We start from the raw sequence: 24,188 nt of genomic DNA, 5'->3' as shown, positions 1-24,188 counted from the left end.
TGTGTCCAGTCTTCATTTGACGCAACACGTAAGATTATTCATGGTGGAAGTGGTATAAACAAGAATAGAACCATTTTGTTTGGTTTCGGCGAAATTTTCGTCTGAAGCGTGGGCTGCAGCGTGAAACTTATTGTGGTTACCACTCCTCTAATAAACGCATTTACAGCTGTTTACTTTGCATCAGTTGATTTTCGTGTTACACCCTCCATAGTCCCACAAAACACATCTTCGTTATAGGGTATCTGATCCCACCAATCGGTCATTTCGCCTTATCAGTGCTACTTTACAGCAGCAAGATCGTGTACTCATCTTCTGTACTGTCACGACTAGCCTTACACTTCTGTACTTTTCAGTAAGAGAGAACGACTCGACGAATGTAAAGCTATCGGAGCGCCACACTTCTCAGAGACACTCGCAGAACTACAGCGGGAACGAAGGACGCCCATTAGCACTTATGTAAGAGATTTGCGAAATATGAGGCCCGAACATTAGATTCGAACTCGCTCCATTTCTAATCTCCAACAGGGACGTCTCATTTTTGGTGTACCCGCGCAAGAAGCGAAGTATTCGCCAATGTCCGACGCGTATTGCGGGCTGCCTAAGATGCGATAGTTAAGGAGCACACTTCGCGAACTCGGCAGGGTACCCTCCGTACGGCACACCAACTCGCTCGGCAGTGCAGGCCACTGTACTCGTATAGTACTCTCGAGGGCTCGATGGCGACTTTCGCGTATTTGTTTCTACTCAGATGTCTCTTTCCGATGGTCAAAGCCAATTTTCTGCTTCTGTCACTTCAAAATAAAAGCCTGTGAAAGAAATGTGGCAGTCCCCCAATACCGTTGAGATGGAAAATGCTGCAGTCCTTTGCGAGTCCAGAGGCTCCTGGGGAGGTGTGTTGTTCTGGTATGCTGACTGCCTGCCGTGTCCTCGTCCCACGACCGCAGGCAGGAAGCGAAGGAATCCGATAGCCTGAGGTGGCGGGGCGGTTCTGCCTCCTGCTTCAGTCGCCGGAGACCGACGCTCCACACTTTACTGATACTTTCCGGTGGTACAGGTTGTAGCGCGCTCTTCAGAGCTCAAATTTGCACTGTGAAGCCTTGTGGGAGGGATGTCAGCTTGATCCCTTGCTCAGAACAGCGGCCGAGATCTCTACTTCAGTGCTCATCAGGTCAAAATTCGGTTTCGAATGACGTAATCGCCAAATAAATGTTAAATTGTAGCAAAAAAGAATCCAAAACACACACAACCACGACTAGTTCATTGCGTCCATTTCACGCCTTAACAGTTAGAAAGGAACATGCGCCTGCGAGGCGTACAGGGAGTTGGACTCCAACTGTGGGGTGAATATCGCTTTTTTCTGACAATTAGTAAACCGATGCTGATACTGGAATTTACCTGAAATTTAAAATGAACAAAATTTTGAAATTCGATTATTTCAATTTTTATTCAAATTCAGAAAGAATCTTCATCATTCTATAACGAAGTGTTATACGGAAGTAAAGAACAGAATCACATCGGTTGGGCTAAGATAAATTAACAGAGGAATTTGGAACACTTTCTGAATCTGGAGGGTCACATTCCGTGTTTATCGTATCTGGAACGTTACCATCAAAACTGAGATTTCAATTGGGCGGTTTTCTCTTCAAAATGGCTCTGAGCACTATGGGACTCAACTGCTGAGGTCATTAGTCCCCTAGAACTTAGAACTAGTTAAACCTAACTAACCTAAGGACATCACAAACATCCATGCCCGAGGCAGGATTCGAACCTGCGACCGTAGCGGTCTTGCGGTTCCAGATTGCAGCGCCTTTAACCGCACGGCCACTTCGGCCGGCCGGTCTTCTCTTCATACAAAATATTCTGATGCAGTTCGTTTTCGTATACTTCTGAGTCTGTGGCGTGTTCTGCCACAGGTAGATCGTTTTCGTCAGGAGCATATGAATCACTGGAGTCAACTTCCGAGTTAGTCTTCATAAAACATCACCTCCCGTTATCCGGAAAATTCGTCTGCTTCTATTAGACACATATGCAGGTATTTTTCCAGTCACTGAACTCTAAAAAACACAGTCTAAGTTAGGAATCAGTATATGCTGGGACTTGGCACTGTTGAATGTAATTTGTGAAAAAAGTTGTAGAAATTGTAGTTACCTATCTTCACAAAGTAGTAAATAACCAAGAGAAAATGGAAAAATGAAAGAGCCATAATAAATCATAACTGATACTGTGTAACGTACTACCTATGCACATAAAATATTTGGAGCGACTAAAATTGTTTTCTACAAAGAAAGAGAACCACATTAAAAAAACTGAAATCACGGTTAAAGTGTTAAGGCCGGCTGAGGCTGCGCGGTAGTTCAGACAGTACTCTCTCATTCGGAAAGACTGATCGAAATCACTGTTCAGTTAATCAGCTTTAGAGTTTCTGTACGAGAAATAGTCATAAAGTTATAATTATCTCCCCGAAAATCTAAGTAACATAATTATTTTTGTTTATTTGTTTGCAAGTGTATGTGTGCAGTTCTATTACGCGTTGTACTCTCGGTGTCACAGTACCGTAGTACACAGCGAGAAGAGACGAGACAATGTGACAATGGCGCAACTTCAGCCGGCCTTAACACTTCAAGCGTGATTCCAGTCTTTTTAATGTGGTTCTCTTTCTTTATAAAAACAATTTTAGTCGCTCTAAATATTTTATGTCCATAGGTACGTACTTAACACAGTATTAGTTATGATTTGATTTATTATAGTTCTTTCATTTTACCATTTTTTCTTGGTTATTTGCTACTTTGTGAAGATAGGTAGCTACTTTTTTGTAAGGTGGGAATGAGGTTTCCCTTTCATCTAGTGACGTGCTATGGCACTGCGGCGAAGGAACGTATCTGCTAACGAACAAAAAAACTTAATTCCCAATGTTTTAAGTGATAATTAGAACTTTATGACTGCCCTTCGTACGCCTATAATTTGTCGACATCCTCGGTGACGTTCTAAATCGCGTTCATTCGTGTTGTGAATCTTTGATACTGTGCTTTAACTTACAATTACTAGCACTTAATATCAGGCTTACTCGATTTCGGTATCAGTTTAAATGGACTAAGCTACTACTGCGTAGAAGTTATCCTGTTGTAGGTTTTCTGCCATTTCACTTTCGGAGCAGTTCCATCAAGTAGGATTTTACTTCTGCACTCTTTGTCTGTCTGAGGTAGCGCTTTTTCTGCAACGATCTCATTGCAGACATGAGATTTAGTTCCTTCAAACGACGAATTTCTGATTGGGCTAGTTCTCCTCGCACACAGTACGTTGAGTTACGTCTTTTCCTCTTTCTCTTATTATGCGTATTAGAGGGACTTCGGTGCTGAGCGATGGAAATGCGATTACGGTGCGCGCGGACTCGCAGAGTGCACGTCGCACTCGTAGATACAGAAAGAGGCATAGTAGTGGCAGACCCGTGTATGGAAGGAGCTGGATTAAAATCCTGGCCTGCCAACATTGATTTGAATATTCTCGAAACAGCTCCGCATAAGGCGGGATAGCTCGTTAAATAACACTAAGACGTATCCTGTGTTACTTGTCCAGTTGTTACAGCGTCTCATCCGTACTGACCAGTGTGGGTTGGGAAGTTCCAGATCAAAACAAATGAAAAAAATATTTCTGTCCATAACGAGAACACAGCTTACGTTGTTAGGGTCGTATAACACTGTAAAAGAACTATGTCAAATATCTTTATAAAATATGTAATGGTATACTGGGGAACGTTTCATATCTTTAATAAAAGTTAAGGCTTGGTCCTAACTTTAACAAAATATTTCTGAATAACCTCTGAAGGAGCTATCGTCACTTCTTTCGTTATTTTGCCTCTGCAACTGGGCTACCTACCTCCAAGTAGCTGTTAAAAAGCACGGATCGTTCTTGTGCATCGAAAATAGGACGGCTGCTACAGCCTCTACGAGCAGAGTAACAGTAAACGCTGAAAGCGAACGCGTGGTATGGATGTGACGCGGCTGACACACTGATCCACTTGCCGCGGCCCACATGGCGCTCCCCTCCCCTCCGCGCCGCTCTTCCCCTCCCGCTGCCCCCATCGCATGCCGCCCGTCACCCTCCCCACCACTTGCCACCGCCTTCTCTCCATAGTTGCGTTGCGTACGGTTTCGCTGGTCGCATGTCTGGACGAAATGGAGAGCCACTGTCAAAGAGTGGAGAAACGCCGGTCTCGGAATGGGGGCGGGTGGCGTACCAGACCGTGACGCATCCTGAAGGCGGCTCTTACAGGCGCCGTTACCAGCCGCTAAGGCGGTGCTGGACTGGACACCACATCCACTGGCCGAAAGAAACCACCTGTCTCAAGAGACAGGAAGAGACCGAAGTACTGCTGCTACATTCTGTTTTTCTCTGCCTCCCTCTATTATCGATACAGTGAGATGTGTGCGTATTTGATTCGCTTAGCTCAGAAACAAATTTAAGCCTGTCTACTTACCACGGAATTAGTTGCTACGTCCATTGTTAATAAAATCCCAGTGAAATATGGCCATATTTAAATACATTTCAGATTCTAAAAATTTTAATGTGGTCTCCTATGTTCTCTGACTATTATGTAAACAGATCACTCCGTGAGTTCGGCGGTCAATGCTCTATACTGTCGCCGAATAATACCGAACATGAAACAGTTTGATTAGATTTTTAAACACCACAGAAAGGGGCTTTGTTTTTTATTCTGTGGTCCCATCACAGCGTCAGAGGTGTGCTTTTGCGACTCGTCACATTTCTATGATACTAATCAGTGATTAAAGTTTTTGACATTATGAGCTCAGAATCTTTACAATCCTCTCCAGCTCAGCAGTTTATTCACACGTACAAACAAGTTAGACACGGAGAACTCATTGGAAAGTTCATGGTGCAGTTGATGGTACATTAAGCATTGTTGGGGAGTGCCAGTATCATTTACACAATTTTCGAATTTTATCGGCACGTATAGAACACAGTGTAAACGTAACCTATGACATACTTGTGTTATGTAGTACGGAGAACGTATGACAGCAGTAAGAAGGCGTAATATTACGAGGGTTGGAACTTAAATTGTGGCAACTATTTATTTACTGCTCTTCCAAAATTATATACGTGTTTCAACGTTTTACTGACCTTCAAAGTAGTCACCAGCATTGTGTATAACCCGTTGCCAGCGATGTGGAAGTCGTAGGATACTCTTAGCTGTGACCGTTGCGTTGACAGTTCGAGCGGCGAGGTCTATTGTCCAACGAATTTGTAACAGTTCTGAAGCGAATCCTTCAGTTTAGAAATCGAGTTGAACTCACGAGGGCTTAAATCAGGGGAGTGCAGTAGGTGGTATAGCACTTAGCAGCCCCATCAGTGAAACAAATCAGTAACAGCTTGCACTGTACGTACTTGAGGATTGTCCTGCAAAATGATGGTCAGGTCCTGCAAAAAGTGTCATCATTTCTGTCTCTATGCTGTTCATTTTTGGAACACAACCTACGACCAGCTTAGAGACAGAAGTGATGACACTTTCTGCAGGACCTGACCATCATTTTGCAGGACAATGCTCAAGCACGTAGAATGCGAACTGTTACTGATTTGTTTGACTGATGAGGCTATACCACCTACTGCACTCCCCTGACTTAAGCCCTCGTAAGTTCAACTCGATTTCTAAACTGGAGGAAACACTTCGCGGCATTCACATCAGAACTGCTACAAATTCGTCGGGCAATAGACCGCGCCGCTCGAACTGTCAACACAACTGGCACTGCTAAGAGTATCCTACGACTTCCACATCGCTGGCAACTGGTTATACACAATGCTGGTGAATACTTTGAAGTTCAGTAAAACTTTGAAACCTGTATCTATTCTGTGCGAGCTGTAAACAAATAGTTGCCACTATTAAAGTTCCAACCCTCTTATTTTATGTAACGTCTCGTATGTACTCTGTACAGATCAGTTTTTTAGAGGAATGCCTGTGGGATTATACGCTGCAGAATAGTTCAGTGTAGGTTCGTTTTCCACACATAAGTGGTGCGTTGTATACACTGCTGCCATTTGGACGGAGTTTTCTTCCAGCTTTAGATGTGCTTGTTCTTGACCAAGATAACTTGGATATGACATAAAATAATTCTAAACTTCCTCTTTTCTTGTGGTATTCTTTCTGTCTTGTAGGTCGTGTTGAAAAGGGTACTTCCTGCTGAATCTATTCGCCAATAAATCATTTTTCACTAAAAGCGGCTTAAGGCAATAAAATGAATTTCTTCAAGTAAAAATAACCTTGAACAGGTTATGAGAACTCGATACCACGAGCCCTCCAGAAACGTTGTTGGTCGTCATCGAGAAGCTACGTCATAGCATCGTGAGCCGCTGTGACAAGAGGGTCCGCATGCGGTAAAGTGTCATTCGTGTCCGTTAGCACTCTGATATCGGGTACGAACCAAAGAAGAGTCGTATGCAGCGAGAGAAGTGCAGTGATTGCGGACAAGGGCGGCAAGTCCTAGAACAGAACAGAGCCTCAGCAGCGGCCGCGGCTTTGGCGTGTCCCAGTGGCCGGCGTTGCGTCACGCCCTGTGACGTCACGCCGCTATTTGTCGAGCGCAGCGCAGCCCAGCCCGGCCGGTGTTTGTCGGCCAGCGCGGCTTTCGCAAATTGGCCGCCGAGGTTGGCAAATACCCGCCGCGCCTATTCTTACCTGCCCTCAGCCCTCAGCCTTCGCCATGCACTGCCAGCTGACTGAACAGGCAGCCGCTCGTCATCATCCGGAGCCACACACGCTTCCTCACCAATGTCCATTTGTTCGGTTCTGTTCCAGTATTTGGTTACTAATAATGCTTTCTATGGTAGGTAGTAGGGCACACCATCGCGTCTCGGAAGGTGCAGGTCGGCTAATCTAGAGCGGAGTGACAGTCTGTACATCAAAAATTACTATTTCAGTCTTTCGGCCCTTCTGAAAGTCTTATCATCATTCGTTTGCTTTTGGTTCTAACGATCGTTGGTTCTTGCACCCTGCTGCCGATCTTCTCCGTATACCAGCCGGTTCCGCGTTCTTCTTTACAAGAAAGCTTTCCACACAGCGCTGATCGGCTACACTATACACTTCACTTTCCGCCTTTTTTTTTTTTTTCTTTTTTTGCACATACCCAGTCGGGGTTATGAAAGACGTATTAAGTCTGACGGAGGAATCAGGTACATTATCAATAGGTTTACTATATTTCAAAATGGAAAAAACCAGGCGGTTTTTCAATCTATCTTTATGTGAACTAAAATGGCTGCTGTTTTACAGAAGCGTATTTCTCGCTACCTCGGCGTTCTTAAGTATCTCTTTCTTGGATTTGATGTGATCTTAGTATTGAGAAAAAGTGAGATTTTTAACAAATTCTTTACATATTGTACAGAGAGTCTATTTCTTTCATCAGACCAATATATATTTAATGAGTAAAATAATCTTTCCGCAGCTGCATTGTGAGTAGGGATTGCAAAAAAAGTGTTAAACGTTTTTCAGAAGTTGTGAGTAGTCATCTCTAGAAAGATTTTTCATGATATCACACATCAGGCATCGCGATCGTCTGAAGTGTTGCCAACCTGCTTTACCCTCTGCCAATTCATGCCCGTTTTCAATTTCAGCCCGTTAGATGATACGTGACATCACAGAACAACGTGACGCGTAAGTCCAAAGGTCTTTATTTTTACTTTTTTATAAATTAGCAACCGGGGATTGGACTACATCGTTAAAAACCGGGTAGAATCGGGATCAACTGGGTGATTTGGTAATCCTGATTGTCAAGTCACTTCTTGTATTATGATTTCCGTGCGACAGTTGATTATATAGGAGCACATTAACGATGACGTCACACGTCAATTACGTATTGGTATACAGTGATATCCGCCTCTGTAGCTGAGTGGTCAGCGTGGGTGCCTGCCATGTGGCGGACCCAGATTCGAATCTCGGTACTGCCAGGGATTATTACATGGTGAGAGGACTGGAGTGGGATGCACTCAGCCTCCTGATTCCAATCGAGGAACTACTTGACAGAGTGATAGATGCACCAGGTCTGCTAAACTGACAACGGCAAGGAGTGTGTTGACCGCACTCCTCCATACCAGGTCCAAGTGACGCCATTGACAGAGGGTGATATGGCGGTCGGTCGGAGCGACTGTGCTTATCATACGCACTGATGAGCCAAAGCATTGTGACGCGGTAAGGAGAGTATATACACGAAGGAAAAACGAAATTAACGCCGACGATACGGACCACAAATGGGGAAATCGACTTAACGCGACATTGACAAGGGACAGATTATTGTGGTCCGGTGTCTCGGGAGAAGGCGAAACTGTTCGCGTTCGCACGCTACCGTGTCATTATAGGAAGAAGTTTCGACTTTACTGACTTTCATTGGGCAGTTGGAAGCAATGATACCTATGGAGTGGTGGCTCTATGGAGCACTACTGCCAATGATGCCTTATCAGGTGATTGGCAGACAACAGCGAATCGGCAACGATTTCCTGCATCGAAATATAAGCTGTCGATTCGCTGTTGCCTGCAAATCATCTGCGAGGCTATCTCAGGCAAACGTGTGCAGCCGCTCCTCTACAGGCACCTGGCCTTTGAACTGTCTTGTGACATTCAGCGAAGTAGAAACGTCTGTTTAATAATGGCATCAGTTCTACAGTGACACAGTTTAATACCAAAATTATCTTAATGAAACTGACATACGCTGGTGAGAGAAATTATTACGAACGCCCGCTTAATAGCATGTTGATTCACCTTTGGAACGCAATTCAGCAAAGATACTTCCTGGGGGGTAACGTCAAAAATTTGGTGTGTCCAAACCGATGGAGGTAATGACTTTCATGTGCTTTCGAGAAGCCAAGAAATCTTGGCCAGTTCGAACAATCCCTTCGCGGTAGCTTCTTTATGTGCTGAAGGTAGAATTACTCAGTCTTGTGATAATTTGGAAGGTATAAAACGTTCTCAAAGTGTTACATTTAACTCTATTACTTCCTTTCGTCCTTTCGTTCTACCGTTTTTACGGCAGGTCCCTATAAAAAGCAACGGCCCCTTACGACGTACTTTACTTTAATGTATGTCAGCATTCTTCAAAGATACTTCAATGTATGTCAGCATTCTTCAAAGAATGAAAAAAGTAGCATTGCGCACCCTGTACACCTGTATAATTTGGTAAAACATAAGTGTGATAGGATGAACGTAGAAATATTTGCGATACTAGTTTTCACATCTTAATTTTAAGAAGAGCAAGAGACAAAAAATGTCATACAGAAAACTCTGCTCCTCTGGCTGAAATAACACGCCCTTCCATGAAAATATGTAGGTTGTATGAAAGAAATGACTGCGACTGCGACATGGATTTGCTGAACAGAACTTCCACTGCTTGATTTTCACGGAAATAAAGGAATCGTCTAGCATAAAAATGTTCTACTTCTCCCAAAAGCTTATCTCTGTGTTTGAAACAACCGTTAATGATCAGTATGTGGAGTTCTTACATTCAACATCATTTTCTTTGGGCCTTTGTCCCGCTTCAGCGCGGGGTCGGCCTTGTTACCATGGATTTGGTAATGTTAGCGTCAGGTGGTGGCCGGATGTCGCCAGCATTCGAAAGCAGTTGTTGGTTGTTGTCAAAAACGCCCTAGGTTCTTGGGTATGTATTCTTTTTCGTTGTTTTCCTTTTTCGTTTTTTCCTTTTTTTCGTTTTTCCCTTTTTCTTTTTCGTTTCAAGTTGCCTCCTACAATGGGAAGTCGGCAACTGAAAGATGCGTTATAAAAAAATTGGGCCGAGCATATTTCACATAGAATTTCACCACGAATTGTTCCATTCATTCCCTTATAGTAGCTATGGCCAATAACAAAATCCGGAAAGATTCATAAAAGGATGTAGATTTGTTTCACTGACAAGAAACCGTTTTCTGTAGAGGCGTAGCGGAGGATATGAAATTCCGAATCATGGACGCAGGCACGCTACATCCACGTCAGAGAACCGAGTGCTCCTACGAAGCGTTGGGTGCGCCTTGTAACCAGGCTGTCCTGGTAGGAGTCGTGTATTCCTCTGTCCTCAGCTCGTGGTCGTGCGGTAGCGTTCTCGCTTCCCGCGCCCGGGTTCCCGGGTTCGATTCCCGGCGGGGTCAGGGATTTTCTCTGCCTCGTGATGACTGGGTGTTGTGTGCTGTCCTTAGGTTAGTTAGGTTTAAGTAGTTCTAAGTTCTAGGGGACTGATGACCATAGATGTTAAGTCTCATAGTGCTCAGAGCCATTTGAACCATTTTCGTGTATTCCTCCCGGCCGTGGTCCTCGCCCGCTGCCGGCACGGCCCCAATACCAGGCGTGGCGCTTAGCGGCAGCACGCCGTCCTCGTCTCCTCCGAGCCGGCGCACCGTTACCACGTCCGTAGCGAAGCGCTGCCACGCCACGCCACACAGCCCAGCTACCCGACACCTTCCCCGACGTGGCTATTTACATATTACCGGTCACACACGCAGCCACCAACAAATCGAATTATAGGGGAAGCCCCGTCACCGAGCGTCCCACACTGTAACTACAGGATCCAACGCCCCGGTATCGCTGTTTACCGACAATAATTAGTTGTGTACACTTCTCTGACGGTGACACAGTGTCGATGTGCACTTGATAGATGTGTTACCTGTAGCCAGCAGTCTGTACAGCACGGTGATCAGCGCCATGTGGGTCCAGGAAAGGATTATTTACGGATGTATTGTCTTACACTCTGTGTATCTGCAGGGCTAAGCAGTGACCTTCTGTGGATTTTTGTAACATTCGTGGTCTTTTCTTTCCGGAAACGGTGTCCACACAGGTAAGCGGAGCCACGAGAACCATCAGTGGCACCATCAGGCATATCGCACGACATTGGTTACCTGCGCTGACAAATGTACACCAGGCAGTTTGAGGTATTATGCAGATATACCCATGTACAACACGCTACAGCCCCTATCAAGAATGCGTTTGAAATTGTGTTGCTGGGTCGTCCTCAAAAGTTATTAATAAATTCAGTATCGTCAGCCGATGAACAATCTGAGACTAGACTCAACGAAGAAATCTACAGTGTTCTAGCTTCGGGCTGTCGTTAATGATTGAGTCACGGGAGGTGCGACCCCACATTCGAGAAGAGTGGTTCTCAACAAATTGCTACCTGTGAATTTTCTGCCGAGGAACAGACTGCGACTCACATCGTACAAGAGCGTCCACTCCAATCGTCAGCCTGCAGCTTCTGAAGATCCTGATAAATCAACATAAACTAGAAGTCACAAAGGACTTCTCGAACTCGTGCTGTACAGAATCTTTGCTAAATCTTAGGGAAATAGCTAAGTGTTTCCCATCCATACCTCCTTATCTTCTGTCGTTTGTTTGGATGCATTGTTATGACTCGAAATCTATAAAAGCAATTTTTCCGCTTCAGCTGCAGGCTCATTTACGAAACGCTAAGTCCTCGGAGAACACTACATACCGTGTTCCTGGCAAGGGCCTGGTCCAGTTGCTTTTTTAGTGTCATTTTTGGCTTGTGGGTGACGTGTTCTGTTAGCGTAGCGCGCACCGCACTAGCTTGAGAGAGAAGCAGGTGATTGGACCCATAAGACCTTACCACAAATTTCCAATTTTCCAAGAGGCAGGTGAGCCAGACCCGGATCGAACGCGCGCTGCGGATTGACGACCGTGGCCAGTCTGCGTGCGATTTTTAGGTGGTAACCCACGCTCGTTTAGATAAATGCTGGACTGGTCCACAATTTATGCCCAGACTATACGACGTACAGAGTGTTAAAATTCGATCATGCACACAGTTCACCGACAGATGGCGCACACGACTTCACTGTCTCAGATAACTGACGATTGTCGCGACAGGAAGTGCATCCGGCCGCAAAGTCAAATAAAATAAATTTTTCCAAATCTTAAGTACAGCGGACGCCGTATTAGGCGGGATCAACGCTGAGGGGCAGGAATACAGACGAAGATTTTTCGATTTGTGGATGACAGGTATGTTGAACTGATTTTAGCACTAGCGTCTAGAGTGTGATTTCTGTATCAGCGATGTCCCAGACCTTTTCGGACAAATCTCTATTTCATTGTCGTTCGTGATTTCACATCTTTGTTCTTTATCATACAGTTCCATAGTAGTAAACATTGATATTTAAAAAAATGAGAAACTCCAGAAGTTCACCAGTTCCATTGAGACACGGTCGCGTCCTTTTTCGCAGTTCCGGGTATTATACTGAGGCCACATAAGTCATGGGATAACAGTATGCAGATGGCGGTAGTATCGCATACGCAACGTATAAAAGGGCAGTGCATTGGCGGAGTTTTCATTTATACTCGAGTGATTTGTCTGAAAGGGCTTCCGAATTGATAGTGTGTGCACGACGGGAATTCACACACTTTGAACGCGGAATGGTAGTTGGAGCTAGACTCGTGGGACATTCCATTTCGGAAATCGTTAGGCAGTTCAGTATTCTGAGATGCACAGTGTCAAAGGTGTGCCGAGAATACCAAATTTTAGGCATTACTTCTCACCACGAACAACTCAGTGGCCGACGGCCGTAATTTTACCACCGTGGACAGCGGCGTTTGTGTAGAGTTGTGAGTGCTAACAGGGGAGCAGCACTGCGTGAAATCACCGCAGAAATCAATGTGGAACGTACTCGCCTGCAGCGCCTTTCTTGGGCTCGTAGCCGGCTAGGTTGGACCCTAGACGACTGGAAAACCGTGGCCTGGTCAGATGAGTCCCAATATCAGTTGGTAAGAGCTGATGGTAGACTACGAGTGTGGCGTAGATCCCGCGAAGCCATGGACTCAAGTTGACAACAACACACTGTTCAAGCTGGTGGTGGTTCGATAATGATGTGGGGTGTGTTTACATAAAACGAACGGGGTTCTCTGGTCCAACTGAACCCTTCATTGACTGGAAATCCACATCTTCGGTACTTGGGACCATTTGCAGCTTGTAAGGGTACAGTACCCTTACGTAGTATCGATTATGTACTATGCAGAGGTCATACATGGTTTAAGCAAAGACTGCAGTGCAGTCAACAATGTGCGAGTGGGTAAGCAGTAGTCGAGTGTTGAGTCCGTGGGTGGAAGTCGGGTGTGAGAGGCTAGAGAGAGAGGTTGCTCGGTAGCGAGGCCGGAGATGGGTGGCAGAATGGTACACAGTGTTTGATGTTCATAAATGTTTATAAATTGAGTGATTTAATTAATAAATTCCAGCATTTAAGAAAGGAGATGTTATCACTTAGTAGTTTTCACAATAACGGAAGTGGACAACAATGAGTTTCATGACAAGGAGGAAAGATATATATTATGCTAAAATAATTAAAATATAATTTCACCTACAGCGTGTGCGAATAATATAGTTCGGTGCGAAACTGGGGGAAGGTTACAAGCTGTTCGTGGACTTAATGCTATGAATGACAGTGCGCCATGTCACCCGGCCACAACTGTTCGCGACTATCTTGAAGCACATTCTGTGCAGTTGTAGCGAATGATTTGCCCACCCAGATCGCCCAACTTGAATCCCATCGAATGTTTGTGGGACTTAACCGAGAGTTCAGTTCGTGCACAAAATCCTGCATCGGCAACACTTTCGCGGTTATGGACGGCTGTAGAAGCAGTATGGCTTAATATTTCTATAGGGGACTTTCAAAGACATGTTGAGTCCACGCCACTTCACGTTGCTGCACTACGGCGTGCAGAAGGAGATCCGACACAATATACATGAATTTTGTCACCTCAGTGTATGCTGTTACATTTAAAGAGAGCTGACAGTCAATTTGCCAAGTGTAGATTTGCATTCGCTTAGAGTCACTCAGTGTTTACACCTGCTAAAGCGATTTGCCAGTTTCTGATCAGCTAAAAGAAAACAGCAAGGAAGGAACTCGAGATCAAAGAACGGGGAATATTCCACTCCCACGGCCATGACAGACAGTCCCAGTGTGCGCTGGTGTATTTTTTTTAACAGCTGCGGTTAGCAGGCGTTCCGGGAAGCGACGCTGCGCTGTCAGTACATTAGCCTGCTGCTCGCTGCTCACTGCTCGCTGCTTGGTGCCTGCAGCCTGAGCAGCGGCACGTGCGGTAATGGCCTGGCGCACAAGTCTCTGGCTGCGCAGTGCGCACGTGTCCTGCTGCTGCGAAGTCGGAGCGGTCGCTCATGTACTGTGTAGCGGATGCGCTGCTGCGCCGCTGACGCCTGAAGTTTTTATTGCTTTCGAACAGGTAAGCACTAAGATTCTTACTGTGCAAAGCAAGGCAGTGTTAGAAGGCTGATACGATCATTGGGTATCAGCCTTCTCACAGCATTCTAAATGAATAGTTCTGGTGTAAGAGCCGCCTTTGTATCTGTTTAGTATCACTGCCCCTCGCCAGAGTTCAGTAAACAAATGGTTCAAATGGCTCTGAGCACTATGGGACTTAACATCTGTGGTCATCAGTCCCCTAGAACTTAGAACTACTTAAACCTAACTAACCTAAGGACATCACACACATCCATGCCCGAGGCAGGATTCGAACCTGCGACCGTAGCAGTCGCGCGGTTCCGGACTGAGCGCCTTAACCGCGAGACCATCGCGGCCGGCCAGTTCAGTAAACGTGGGGCTCATCATGAGCTCAGGTTGTGAAGGTACCGTGACTCAAGGACTACCTATCCTTCAAAACTACTTCTATAAATTAACACTTTGCCGTCCGCACGTCTCGTACAAATTTATTTGCTTGTCGCCGGCCGCTTGTCACCTTTCCGATGATGACAAGCTCCCAGCACATTGACTTTTGCGCGCTTTAATTTTCCAGAAATCCTCTATTTTGCCGTATCGTTCCACAAACTCGAATTTTCTTTTCAAGTAACTTCTCTGCAAGTTCTACTCTGTTATAATAATTATCTGTGCAGAGGTGATGCCACTTTCCATCAGAAGGTGCCAATAGTTCCATCACTGTTTTTGCTAAAGGCTGTCCAGCGCCGAAATATATCTCGAATCACACAGCATCCGAACGAGTAGGCTATGCCGTATTTCTTAATTTTCGACGGATTGTAAACTTTAAAATTTAACCGCCCACGCCACGGTATCATTCCTTCATCAATTGAGATGTTTTGACTTAGATTAAACGTTTCTTTAAACTCTTTGGAAAAATAATCAATTACGAATTGCACTTTGACAAGCCGGTCGGCATTATCCGGTTGCTGTCGGAAAGAATGTAATAATGATAATATTTGTCTGAATCGGTTGCGGGACATCGTTTTGCGAAATATCGGTGTGTCTATTCAACGGATTCGTTGACCAATAATCATCGATCCTTGCTTTTTTTTTACAATTCCCATAAGGATAGTAAGCCCAAACCATTTTCTAAGTTCGGGTCCCGCAACATGGACAAATTTGGCATTTTTCTAATCCACTTTCCTCCTAATATATAATTCTACGATATCCTCGACGCTCTGTGTATCTTTGGGAAATATGCTTGGACCCGGAGATCCTTCAAATTTATTGTTGGTCCTCGGTAAATCAAAGTCTGACCACTGTGCACTGTCTTCTTCGTCTGATTCAAAATGGTCAAATGGCTCTGAGGTCATCAGTCCCCTAGAACTTAGAACTACTTAAACTTAACTAACCTAAGGACATTACACACACCCATGCCCGAGGCAGGATTCGAACCTGCGACCGTAGCGGTCGCGCGGTTCCAGACTGAAGCGCCGAGAACCGCTCGGTCACACCGGCCGGCTCGTCTGATTCAGCCAAATCAGTTGGCAACCGTAGCGTTCGCCGAATTCTTCTTGGACGTATTTCACTCCACTATCTTCCGACGATTGTGCTTCACTTTCTTTTTATATCCAATGTCTTCTTCCCAATCGGCCAAGTCGTCCGGAACGTCAGACAAGGAAATTTAAAATCTCAGTTTGCAGAGCACTTCCGGAAAAAGTAACACACACAATAAACGCTAGTACCACCAAACGAATCAAAAGGCGATTCACGCCAGAACTTATCGATAGTAAAAATTACTGGACAACAGCTAAGGTAGTATTAACTATGTCCCTCCCTTTTTGACAAGGGAGACAGCACAGTTCCGCGCAGAATTTAAGATAAAACTCTACCTCTGTTCATAAGTTTACTTGCTAATTTAATGCCAACTGCTTCCTTAATAACAGTATCCCAATAGCTGGAACTTCATGGCAGAACCTCCGTGTTGTTATTTTCCTTGGGAAGAATGATCATTAATACCCGTCTGTACACGCCAAAATTGCTTTAATTTCACCAACATTACAGAATTTGTATTGGGGGGAGGGAATATTTCTCGTCTCGCATTATAGAGAAAATATTCAAATGCCCACATAGAAAAAAGACTTTTCTGTCATACTCGGCGCAGGTGGAACACTGTTAATGATAACTCGCACTATCAGTGATGCGCACACTGGTGGATCAAACGGGCAGTCCCTGTGGTGGATGAGGCGGAGTACACGAAGTGAACGACTAGCCAGGAGCAAAGTCCAGAGCGTAGCCAAAGTCGTCGTAAGCCGTGCGCAAACAGTCCAGGCAGCGATCCGAATCGACAAACGTAAACACGGGCAAGGCAGTCGCTCTACTATCAATGGGGCGTATGGAGGGGCTCGCGGTATTTACGGACTCTGTCGTGTCAGTAGAAGCGCATATGTGACATGCCGGAGGCAAGCTGCCGCCGTGGTATGAAGCCCTATTATCTCTGCTCTTTCCTGCTTATCGATACTCGGGCTGGGTGGGAAAGCCGAATCACTGTGCACTGAATAGACCAGATAAAGTAGAACAGATGCTACAGTTCGTGAGGCCATGGAATACTTTTACCATTCCGTGTGTTTCCCAACGCGGCTACCCCATGATCACTTCCGTTATTCCTCGAGTGTGATGTCGTCCATTCGTTTACTGTCCAGAGCGACACCTTCCAGCAGCTTTAGAAACAAAAATTCGAGGAAACTATTATCAGGGAGGGAAGAAAGAGGTTTCAATCAATTATTCATGGACAGTGCAGTCTGTGACCGTGTGTGTTCATTAGAACAAGACCGTTTTTTCTCTGACGGGGAAAGTTCCTAGAAGGTCACTTCGAACAAGTAACGAACTAACTGTAGGATTCAGAAGGATATTGAATGAATAGACGCTGTCTGACTGTGCTACCGAACGCAGTTTTTGAGGTCACTAAATTTGAAGAAATTTTCGCTTCTTGTTTCTGTCATCATCCTGTTGCGGTATAGGTTATCCACAGCACTCTTCTTCTTTTTGTGACACATTCACTCCCGTTTCTTCTGTTGTCTTCAGTTTTGTTTCTCACGTTAATATGTTTAATTCCTTCCTAACGCGCTTGTTTCTTAATCTGTCTACTATAGTACAGTTTTTCACAGCCATAATAAATCTCGAGTCAGCTGCGTGGACTTTACTTCGTTGAGGACGGTCATTACTTTGTAATTTTTGTGCCTTGTTTCTGAAGTACCTGTTCATCGTTCCACATATGTTTCGATATTTTGGTTTGAGTATCAGTGTCAGTTCCCCCCTTTTCCTGTTCCAGTCACGTGTGGTTCGTGGGAAGAACGATTTCTGGTAAGCCTCCGTGTGGGGTCGAATCCCTATGATTTTATCTTCATGGTCTTTTCGCAAAATACACATAGGAGGAAGCAGTATGTTGGTTGACTCTTCTAGGAATGTACGCTCTCGGAACTTGAACAGTAGACCATAGAGTGATGCAGAACGCCTCTTTCATCGTCTGCCTCTGGAGTTGGCTGAGCATCCCTGTCACGCTTTCGCGCTTACTAAATGAATCAGTAACGAGACGTGCTGCTCTTCTTTGGAGCTTCCCTATTTCTTGGATCTATCATAACTATTCCACGTCTGGGTTCCCATACCGACTGATGTGTGGTGACGTGGAATTATTTAGACATTCATCTCTGTATTTAATGAATTTGATTGGAAACCTAGTGAACCCGCGGTCCGAGTCACCTAATAACTATTGTGGCGCGTTTAACTGCAGCATCTTCTCGCTGATCCAGAACCGATTCTATAGGGGCGAGAATAATACGAGGCGGCAAGAAATCAGCCGAGTGCCGCTATCGCGGGTCCCATAGCGGGAGGTGTTGCCTATGCAAGACGCGCGCTTCATAACGAGGCTAACGGTCGCGGAGACTTCCCGTTTCGATTACGCTCGCTCCGTCTCAGCTGGGCGGGCAACTGGTGCGCTGCGCTGCGCTGCGCTGCGCTGGGACCCCAGCACGTGCCGCCGGCCGCTGTCTGTTCCTCACGCACTGCTCTCCCGATGTCGGCGCATTGTGCTCTGCCTAACAGCACCGGCCTTTCCACTCTGTTTACCTCCGCGCCGATTCCGCGTATTTGTGTTCTTTCTCGGCCGACTATTGTAGCGCCTGTCGCGGGCAGAAAGCGAGTGCATTCGGTGCGTTATCTGGAGCTGCCCCATCCGTTAGCCTCTGGAGATATGTACAGTCGTTTCCTATTAGCGCTACCACTCTGCTTCCTGCCCCATCTGTGCTCAGCTCGCGTGTTCGGCTCGGAGCTGACTTTCTCTGCTCACTCCTGCTTTGCCCAACAGTTCCGCCACGTAGGAGACCAGTGTAGCGTGTTTCTGTTCCTCCTAAATTACTGGGCCGATTTCAACTTGGTGTGCGTATCCGTTGCTGTTAGGCAACAATCGCTGTAGGCGTAATAACGACCTGCCTATCATACGAGGGTAATCCCAAAAGTAAGGTCTCCTATTTTTTATAAGTACTTAGGCCTGTTTATTTCTACAATGGTTTACATTTGTTTACAGCTTGAACATTTAGCTACAGGGTGGCGCACGAAATGTGTTACCAATTGTTTCTTTCACAATTTACGACGCACTTTAGTTATCCCGCTGGGATCTCTTTAGCAGTACCAGCAGAGCTTGGAAAAAGAAATGAGTTACTAAATGACGTGTAATTCACGATACTGCCGCTAGGAGACTAGTAAGCAGCAATGGCTGACAATGGAGGACTGACGACACAGCAACGATCAGCAATTGTGTTACATTTTCATGAAACGATAAGCCTTGTTGCGACTCAGAGGCGTTTCCGACAACAGTTTAACACACGATGGGTCCCTTGCAAGAAGACCATCCACAGGCTGTACGATAACTTTGTACAGGAAGGAACAGTATTGGAAGCGAAGCGACCTCGGCCTAAGCCTTTGTTCGCCGGAGAATATTGAAGCGGCACGAGTTGCTGTACAGAGAAGTCCCGGGAAATCGTGTAGAAAGGCAGCAGTGCAACTGGGAATATCCTGACGCTCCGTTCAACGCATTCTTAAAAGTGACCTCCATATGTACCCATACAAGATGACCTGTGCACAGAAGCTCACTGAAGAACACAAGCAGCACAGGCTACTGTTTGCTCAGTGGGCGGAGGATAGGGAGGAAAATCTCAACGACGTTTGGTTTTCAGACGAGGCGCATTTTCATTCAGACGGTGTGGTTAACAAACAAAATTTACGCTTTTGGGCCACTGAAAACTCACAAGTACTTCATAAACAACAACATTATGCTCCGAGGATTACAGCGTGGGCAGCAATTTCCAGTCACGGACTTATTGGATCCTTTTTCTTTGAAGAAACTGAACAGCGAGGGTTATTTGAGCATGCTTCGCAATAACTTTATTCCACAGCTTCTTGCTACTGCCTTGCCCATCAACACGCAGTGGTTCATGCAAGATGTAGCAAGGCCACATACTGCAAACACTGTGTTGGAGTTTTTACACGAGCATTTCGACATGCGGATCATTTCACTCAGGTTTCCAGGTCGCTTCAGTGACGGAAAAAATTGGCACCCAAATAGTCCAGACCTCAATCTATGTGACTTTTTTCTTTGGGGCTACCTAGAGGAAAAAATTTTCCCGAATCGTCCACGTGATTTAATGGAGCTCAGAAGACTTATTGTTCAAGCTTGCAGTGAAATTACTGAAGACATGTGCCGTAGGGTAATCACTAACTTCAGTGTTCGTTTGAAGGAAGTTAGGAAACTAAATGGTGGACATATTGAGCATGTGCTGAGTTAGAACAAATCTCCATGGACGGCTCTTCATTGTAGTGTGTGTTCCTTTCAGATTGTATTGACAATAAAGTTTATATTCAAAAACAAAATGGCAACACATTTCGTGCGCCACCCTGTATATTTCGACATAATCACCATTTCTGTCGATGCAATTATGCAGACGCTGTGGTAGTTTTTGTATGCCCATGTCATACCAGCTCGCCGCCATATTGTTAGTCATGAATTTCGGTCCGACCAGCTGCAAACACTCTACACCACTTACGAACGTTTTTGACATCAGTGCACGACTCACCGTACGCTTCAGTCAATTGGCGATGAATTTCAATCAGCGCAGTGCCCTTTGCGTTCAAAATCTGAATAACCGCGTGCAACTCGCACTTGGCGGTAACATCCATCGGGAGCTCCATTCTCAACGGCTGCCAAGGCAAGACTGAGCGCCTCAGCGCGGCGTGCGCATGTTTACACACAATGCGTGAAGCACTCTTCGGAGCAGTGTGACCAACTGCCACACAAACAGAGTTCTGTACTTATAAAAAAAAAATAGGAGACCTTACTTTTGGGATTACCCTCGTACTTCAGGAGAAGTTGTTGTTGTGGTCTTCAGTCCTGAGACTGGTTTGATGCAGCTCTCCATGCTACTCTATCCTGTGCAAGCTTCTTCATCTCCCAGTACCTGCTGCAACCTACATCCTTCTGAATCTGTTTAGTGTATTCATCTCTTGGTCTCCCTCTACGATTTTTACCCTCCACGCTGCCCTCCAATACTAAATTGGTGATCCCTCGATGTCTCAGAACATGTCCTACCAACCGATCCCTTCTTCTAGTCAAGTTGTGCCACAAGCTCCTCTTCTCCCCAATTCTATTCAATACCTCCTCATTAGTTATGTGATCAACACATCTAATCTTCAGCATTCTTCTGTAGCACCACATTTCGAAAGCTTCTATTGTCTTCTTGTCTAAGCTATTTATCGTCCACGTTTCACTTCCATACATGGCTACACTCCATACAAATACTTTCAGAAACGACTTTCTGACACTTAAATCAATGCTCGATGTTAACAAATTTCTCTTCTTAAGAAACGCTTTCCTTGCCATTGCCAGTCTACATTTTATATCCTCTCTACTTCGACCATCATCAGTTATTTTGCTCCCCAAATAGCAAAACTCCTTTACTACTTTAAGTGTCTCATTTCCTAATCTAATTCTCTCAGCATCACCCGACTTAATTCGACTACATTCCATTATCCTTGTTTTGCTTTTGTTGATGTTCATCTTATACCTTCCTTTCAAGACACTGTCCATTCCGTTCAACTGCTCTTCCAAGTCCTTTGCTGTCTCTGACAGAATTACAATGTCATCGGCGAACCTCAAAGTTTTTATTTATTCTCCATGGATTTTAATACCTACTCCAAATTTTTCTTTTGTTTCCTTTATTGCTTGCTCAGTATTCAGATTGAATAACAATGGGGATAGGCTACAACCCTGACTCACTCCCTTCCCAACCACTGCTTCCATTTCATACCCCTCGACTCTTATAACTGCCATCTGGTTTCTGTACAAATTGTAAATAGCCTTTCGCTCTCTGTATTTTATCCCTGCCATCTTCAGAATTTGAAATAGAGTATTCCAATCAACATTGTCAAAAGCTTTCTCCAAGTCTACAAACGCTAGAAACGTAGGTTTGCCTTTCCTTAATCTTTCTTCTAAGATAAGTCGTAGGGTCAGTATTGCCTCACGTGTTCCAACATTTCTACGGAATCCAAACTGATCTTCCCCGAGGTCGGCTTCTATCAGTTTTTCCATTCGTCTGTAAATAATTCGTGTTAGTATGTTGCAGCTGTGACTTATTAAACTGATAGTTCGGTAATTTTCACATCTGTCAACACCTGCTTTCTTTGGGATTGGGATTATTATATTCTTCTTGAAGTCTGAGGGTATTTCGCCTGTCTCGTACATCTTGCTCACCAGATGGTAGAGTTTTGTCAGGACTGGCTCTCCCAAGGCTGTCAGTAGTTCTAATGGAATGTTGTCTACTCCGGAGGCCTTGTTTCGACTCAGGTCTTTCAGTGCTCTGTCAAACTCTTCACGCAGTATAGTATCTCCCATTTCATCTTCATCTACATCCTCTTCCATTTCCATAATATTGTCCTCAAGTACATCACCCTTGTGTAGGCCCTCTATATACTCCTTCCACCTTTCTGCTTTCCCTTCTTTGCTTAGAACTGGGTTTCCATCAAAGCTCTTGATATTCATGCAAGTAGTTCTCCTTTCTCCAAAGGTCTCTTTAATTTTCCTGTAGGCAGTATCTATCTTACCCGTAGTGAGATAAGCCTCTACATCCTTACATTTGTCCTCTAGCCATCCCTGCTTAGCCATTTTGCACTTCCTGTCAATATCATTTTTGAGACGTTTGTATTCCTTTTTGCCTGCTTCATTTACTGCATTTTTATATTTTCTCCTTTCATCAATTAAATTCAATATTTCTTCTGTTACCCAAGGGTTTCTACTAGCCCTCGTCTTTTTTCCTATTTGATCCTCTGCTGCCTTCACTACTTCATCCCTCAAAGCTACTCATTCTTCTTTTACTGTATTTCTTTCCCCCATTCCTGTCAATTGTTCCCTTATGCTCTCCCTGAAACTCTGTACAATCTGTGGTTCTTTCAGTTTATCCGGGTCCCATCTCCTTAAATTCCCACCTTTTTGCAGTTTCTTCAGTTTTGATCTACAGTTCATATCCAATAGATTGTGGTCAGAGTCCACATCTGCCCCTGGAAATGTCTTACAATTTAAAACCTGGTTCCTAAATTTCTGTCTTACCATTACATAATCTATCTCATACCTTTTAGTATCTCCAGGGTTCTCCCATGTATACAGCCTTCTTTTATGATTCTTAAACCAAATATTAGCTATGATTAAGTTATGCTCTGCGCAAAATTCTACCAGGCAGCTTCCTCTTTCATTTCTTACCCCCAATCCATATTCACCTACTATGTTTCTTTCTCTTCCTTTTCCTACTGATGAATTCCAGTCACCCATGACTATTAAGTTTTCGTCTCCCTTCACTACCTGAATAATTTCTTTTATCTCATCATACATTTCATCAATTTCTTCGTCACCTGCAGAGCTAGTTGGCATATAAACTTGTACTACTGTAGTAGGTGTGGGCTTCGTATCTATTTTGGCCACAATAATGCGTTCACTATGCTGTTTGTAGTAGCTTACCCGTACACCTATTTTTTTTATTCATTATTAAACCTACTCCTGCATTACCCCTATTTGATTTTGTATTTATAACCCTGTACTCACCTGACCAGAAGTCCTGTTCCTCCTGCCACCGAACTTCACTAATTCCCACTATATCTAACTTTAACCTATCCATTTCCCTTTTTAAATTTTCTAACCTACCTGCTCGATTAAGGGATCTGACATTCCACGCTCCGATCCGTAGAACGCCAGTTTTCTGTCTCCTGATAACGACGTCCTCCTGAGTAGTCCCCGCCCGGAGATCCGAATGGGGGACTATTTTAGCTCCGGAATATTTTACCCAAGAGGACGCCATCATCATTTAATCATACAGTAAAGCTGCATGCCCTCGGGAAAAATTACGGCTGTAGTTTCCCCTTGCTTTCAGCCGTTAGCAGTACCAGAACAGCAAGGCCATTTTGGTTAATGTTACAAGGCCAGATCAGTCAATCATTCAGACTGTTGCCCCTGCAACTACCGAAAAGGCTGCTGCCCCTCTTCAGGAATCACACGTTTGTCTGGCCTCTCAACAGATACCCCTCCGTCGTGGTTGCACCTACGGTACGGCTATCTGTATCGTTGAGGCAAGCAAGCCTCCCCACCAACGGCAAGGTCCGTGGTTCATGGGGGGGGGGGGGGGGAGGGGACTTAAGGAGAGATGACATCATAAACAATGAGTGAAAAATTGCAGTATTGTACATGACTTTTAAGTTCATTACTTTTTTTACTGCTAACTCTATTAGCAACATATTTCGCAGACAGTATCCACATATGCCGCTGAATGTACCTACACAACTATGTCATTGTACGAAATATAATTCACGAGCTATGACATCGTAAACTCTGAGATGTGAGGAGAAATTCCGCATCATGCATGAAGTTTTTTTAAGTCATTTTGTCTTTACTACTAAGA

The 24,188-nt window shown here is 44.8% G+C and overlaps 1 protein-coding gene across 2 annotated transcripts in view; it reads left to right on the top strand.

Annotated features, from left to right (window-relative positions):
* Positions 1–24,188, top strand: part of LOC126237006 (zinc finger protein 395) — a 525,392-nt gene that overhangs the window by 234,306 nt on the left and 266,898 nt on the right. The window lies entirely within an intron of this gene.

The sequence above is a fragment of the Schistocerca nitens genome, chromosome 2 (assembly GCF_023898315.1).
Source record: "Schistocerca nitens isolate TAMUIC-IGC-003100 chromosome 2, iqSchNite1.1, whole genome shotgun sequence".
NCBI lineage: Eukaryota > Metazoa > Arthropoda > Insecta > Orthoptera > Acrididae > Schistocerca > Schistocerca nitens.
The sequence above is the reverse complement of the archived record's forward strand: the minus strand, read 5'-3'. Positions and strand labels throughout refer to the sequence as shown.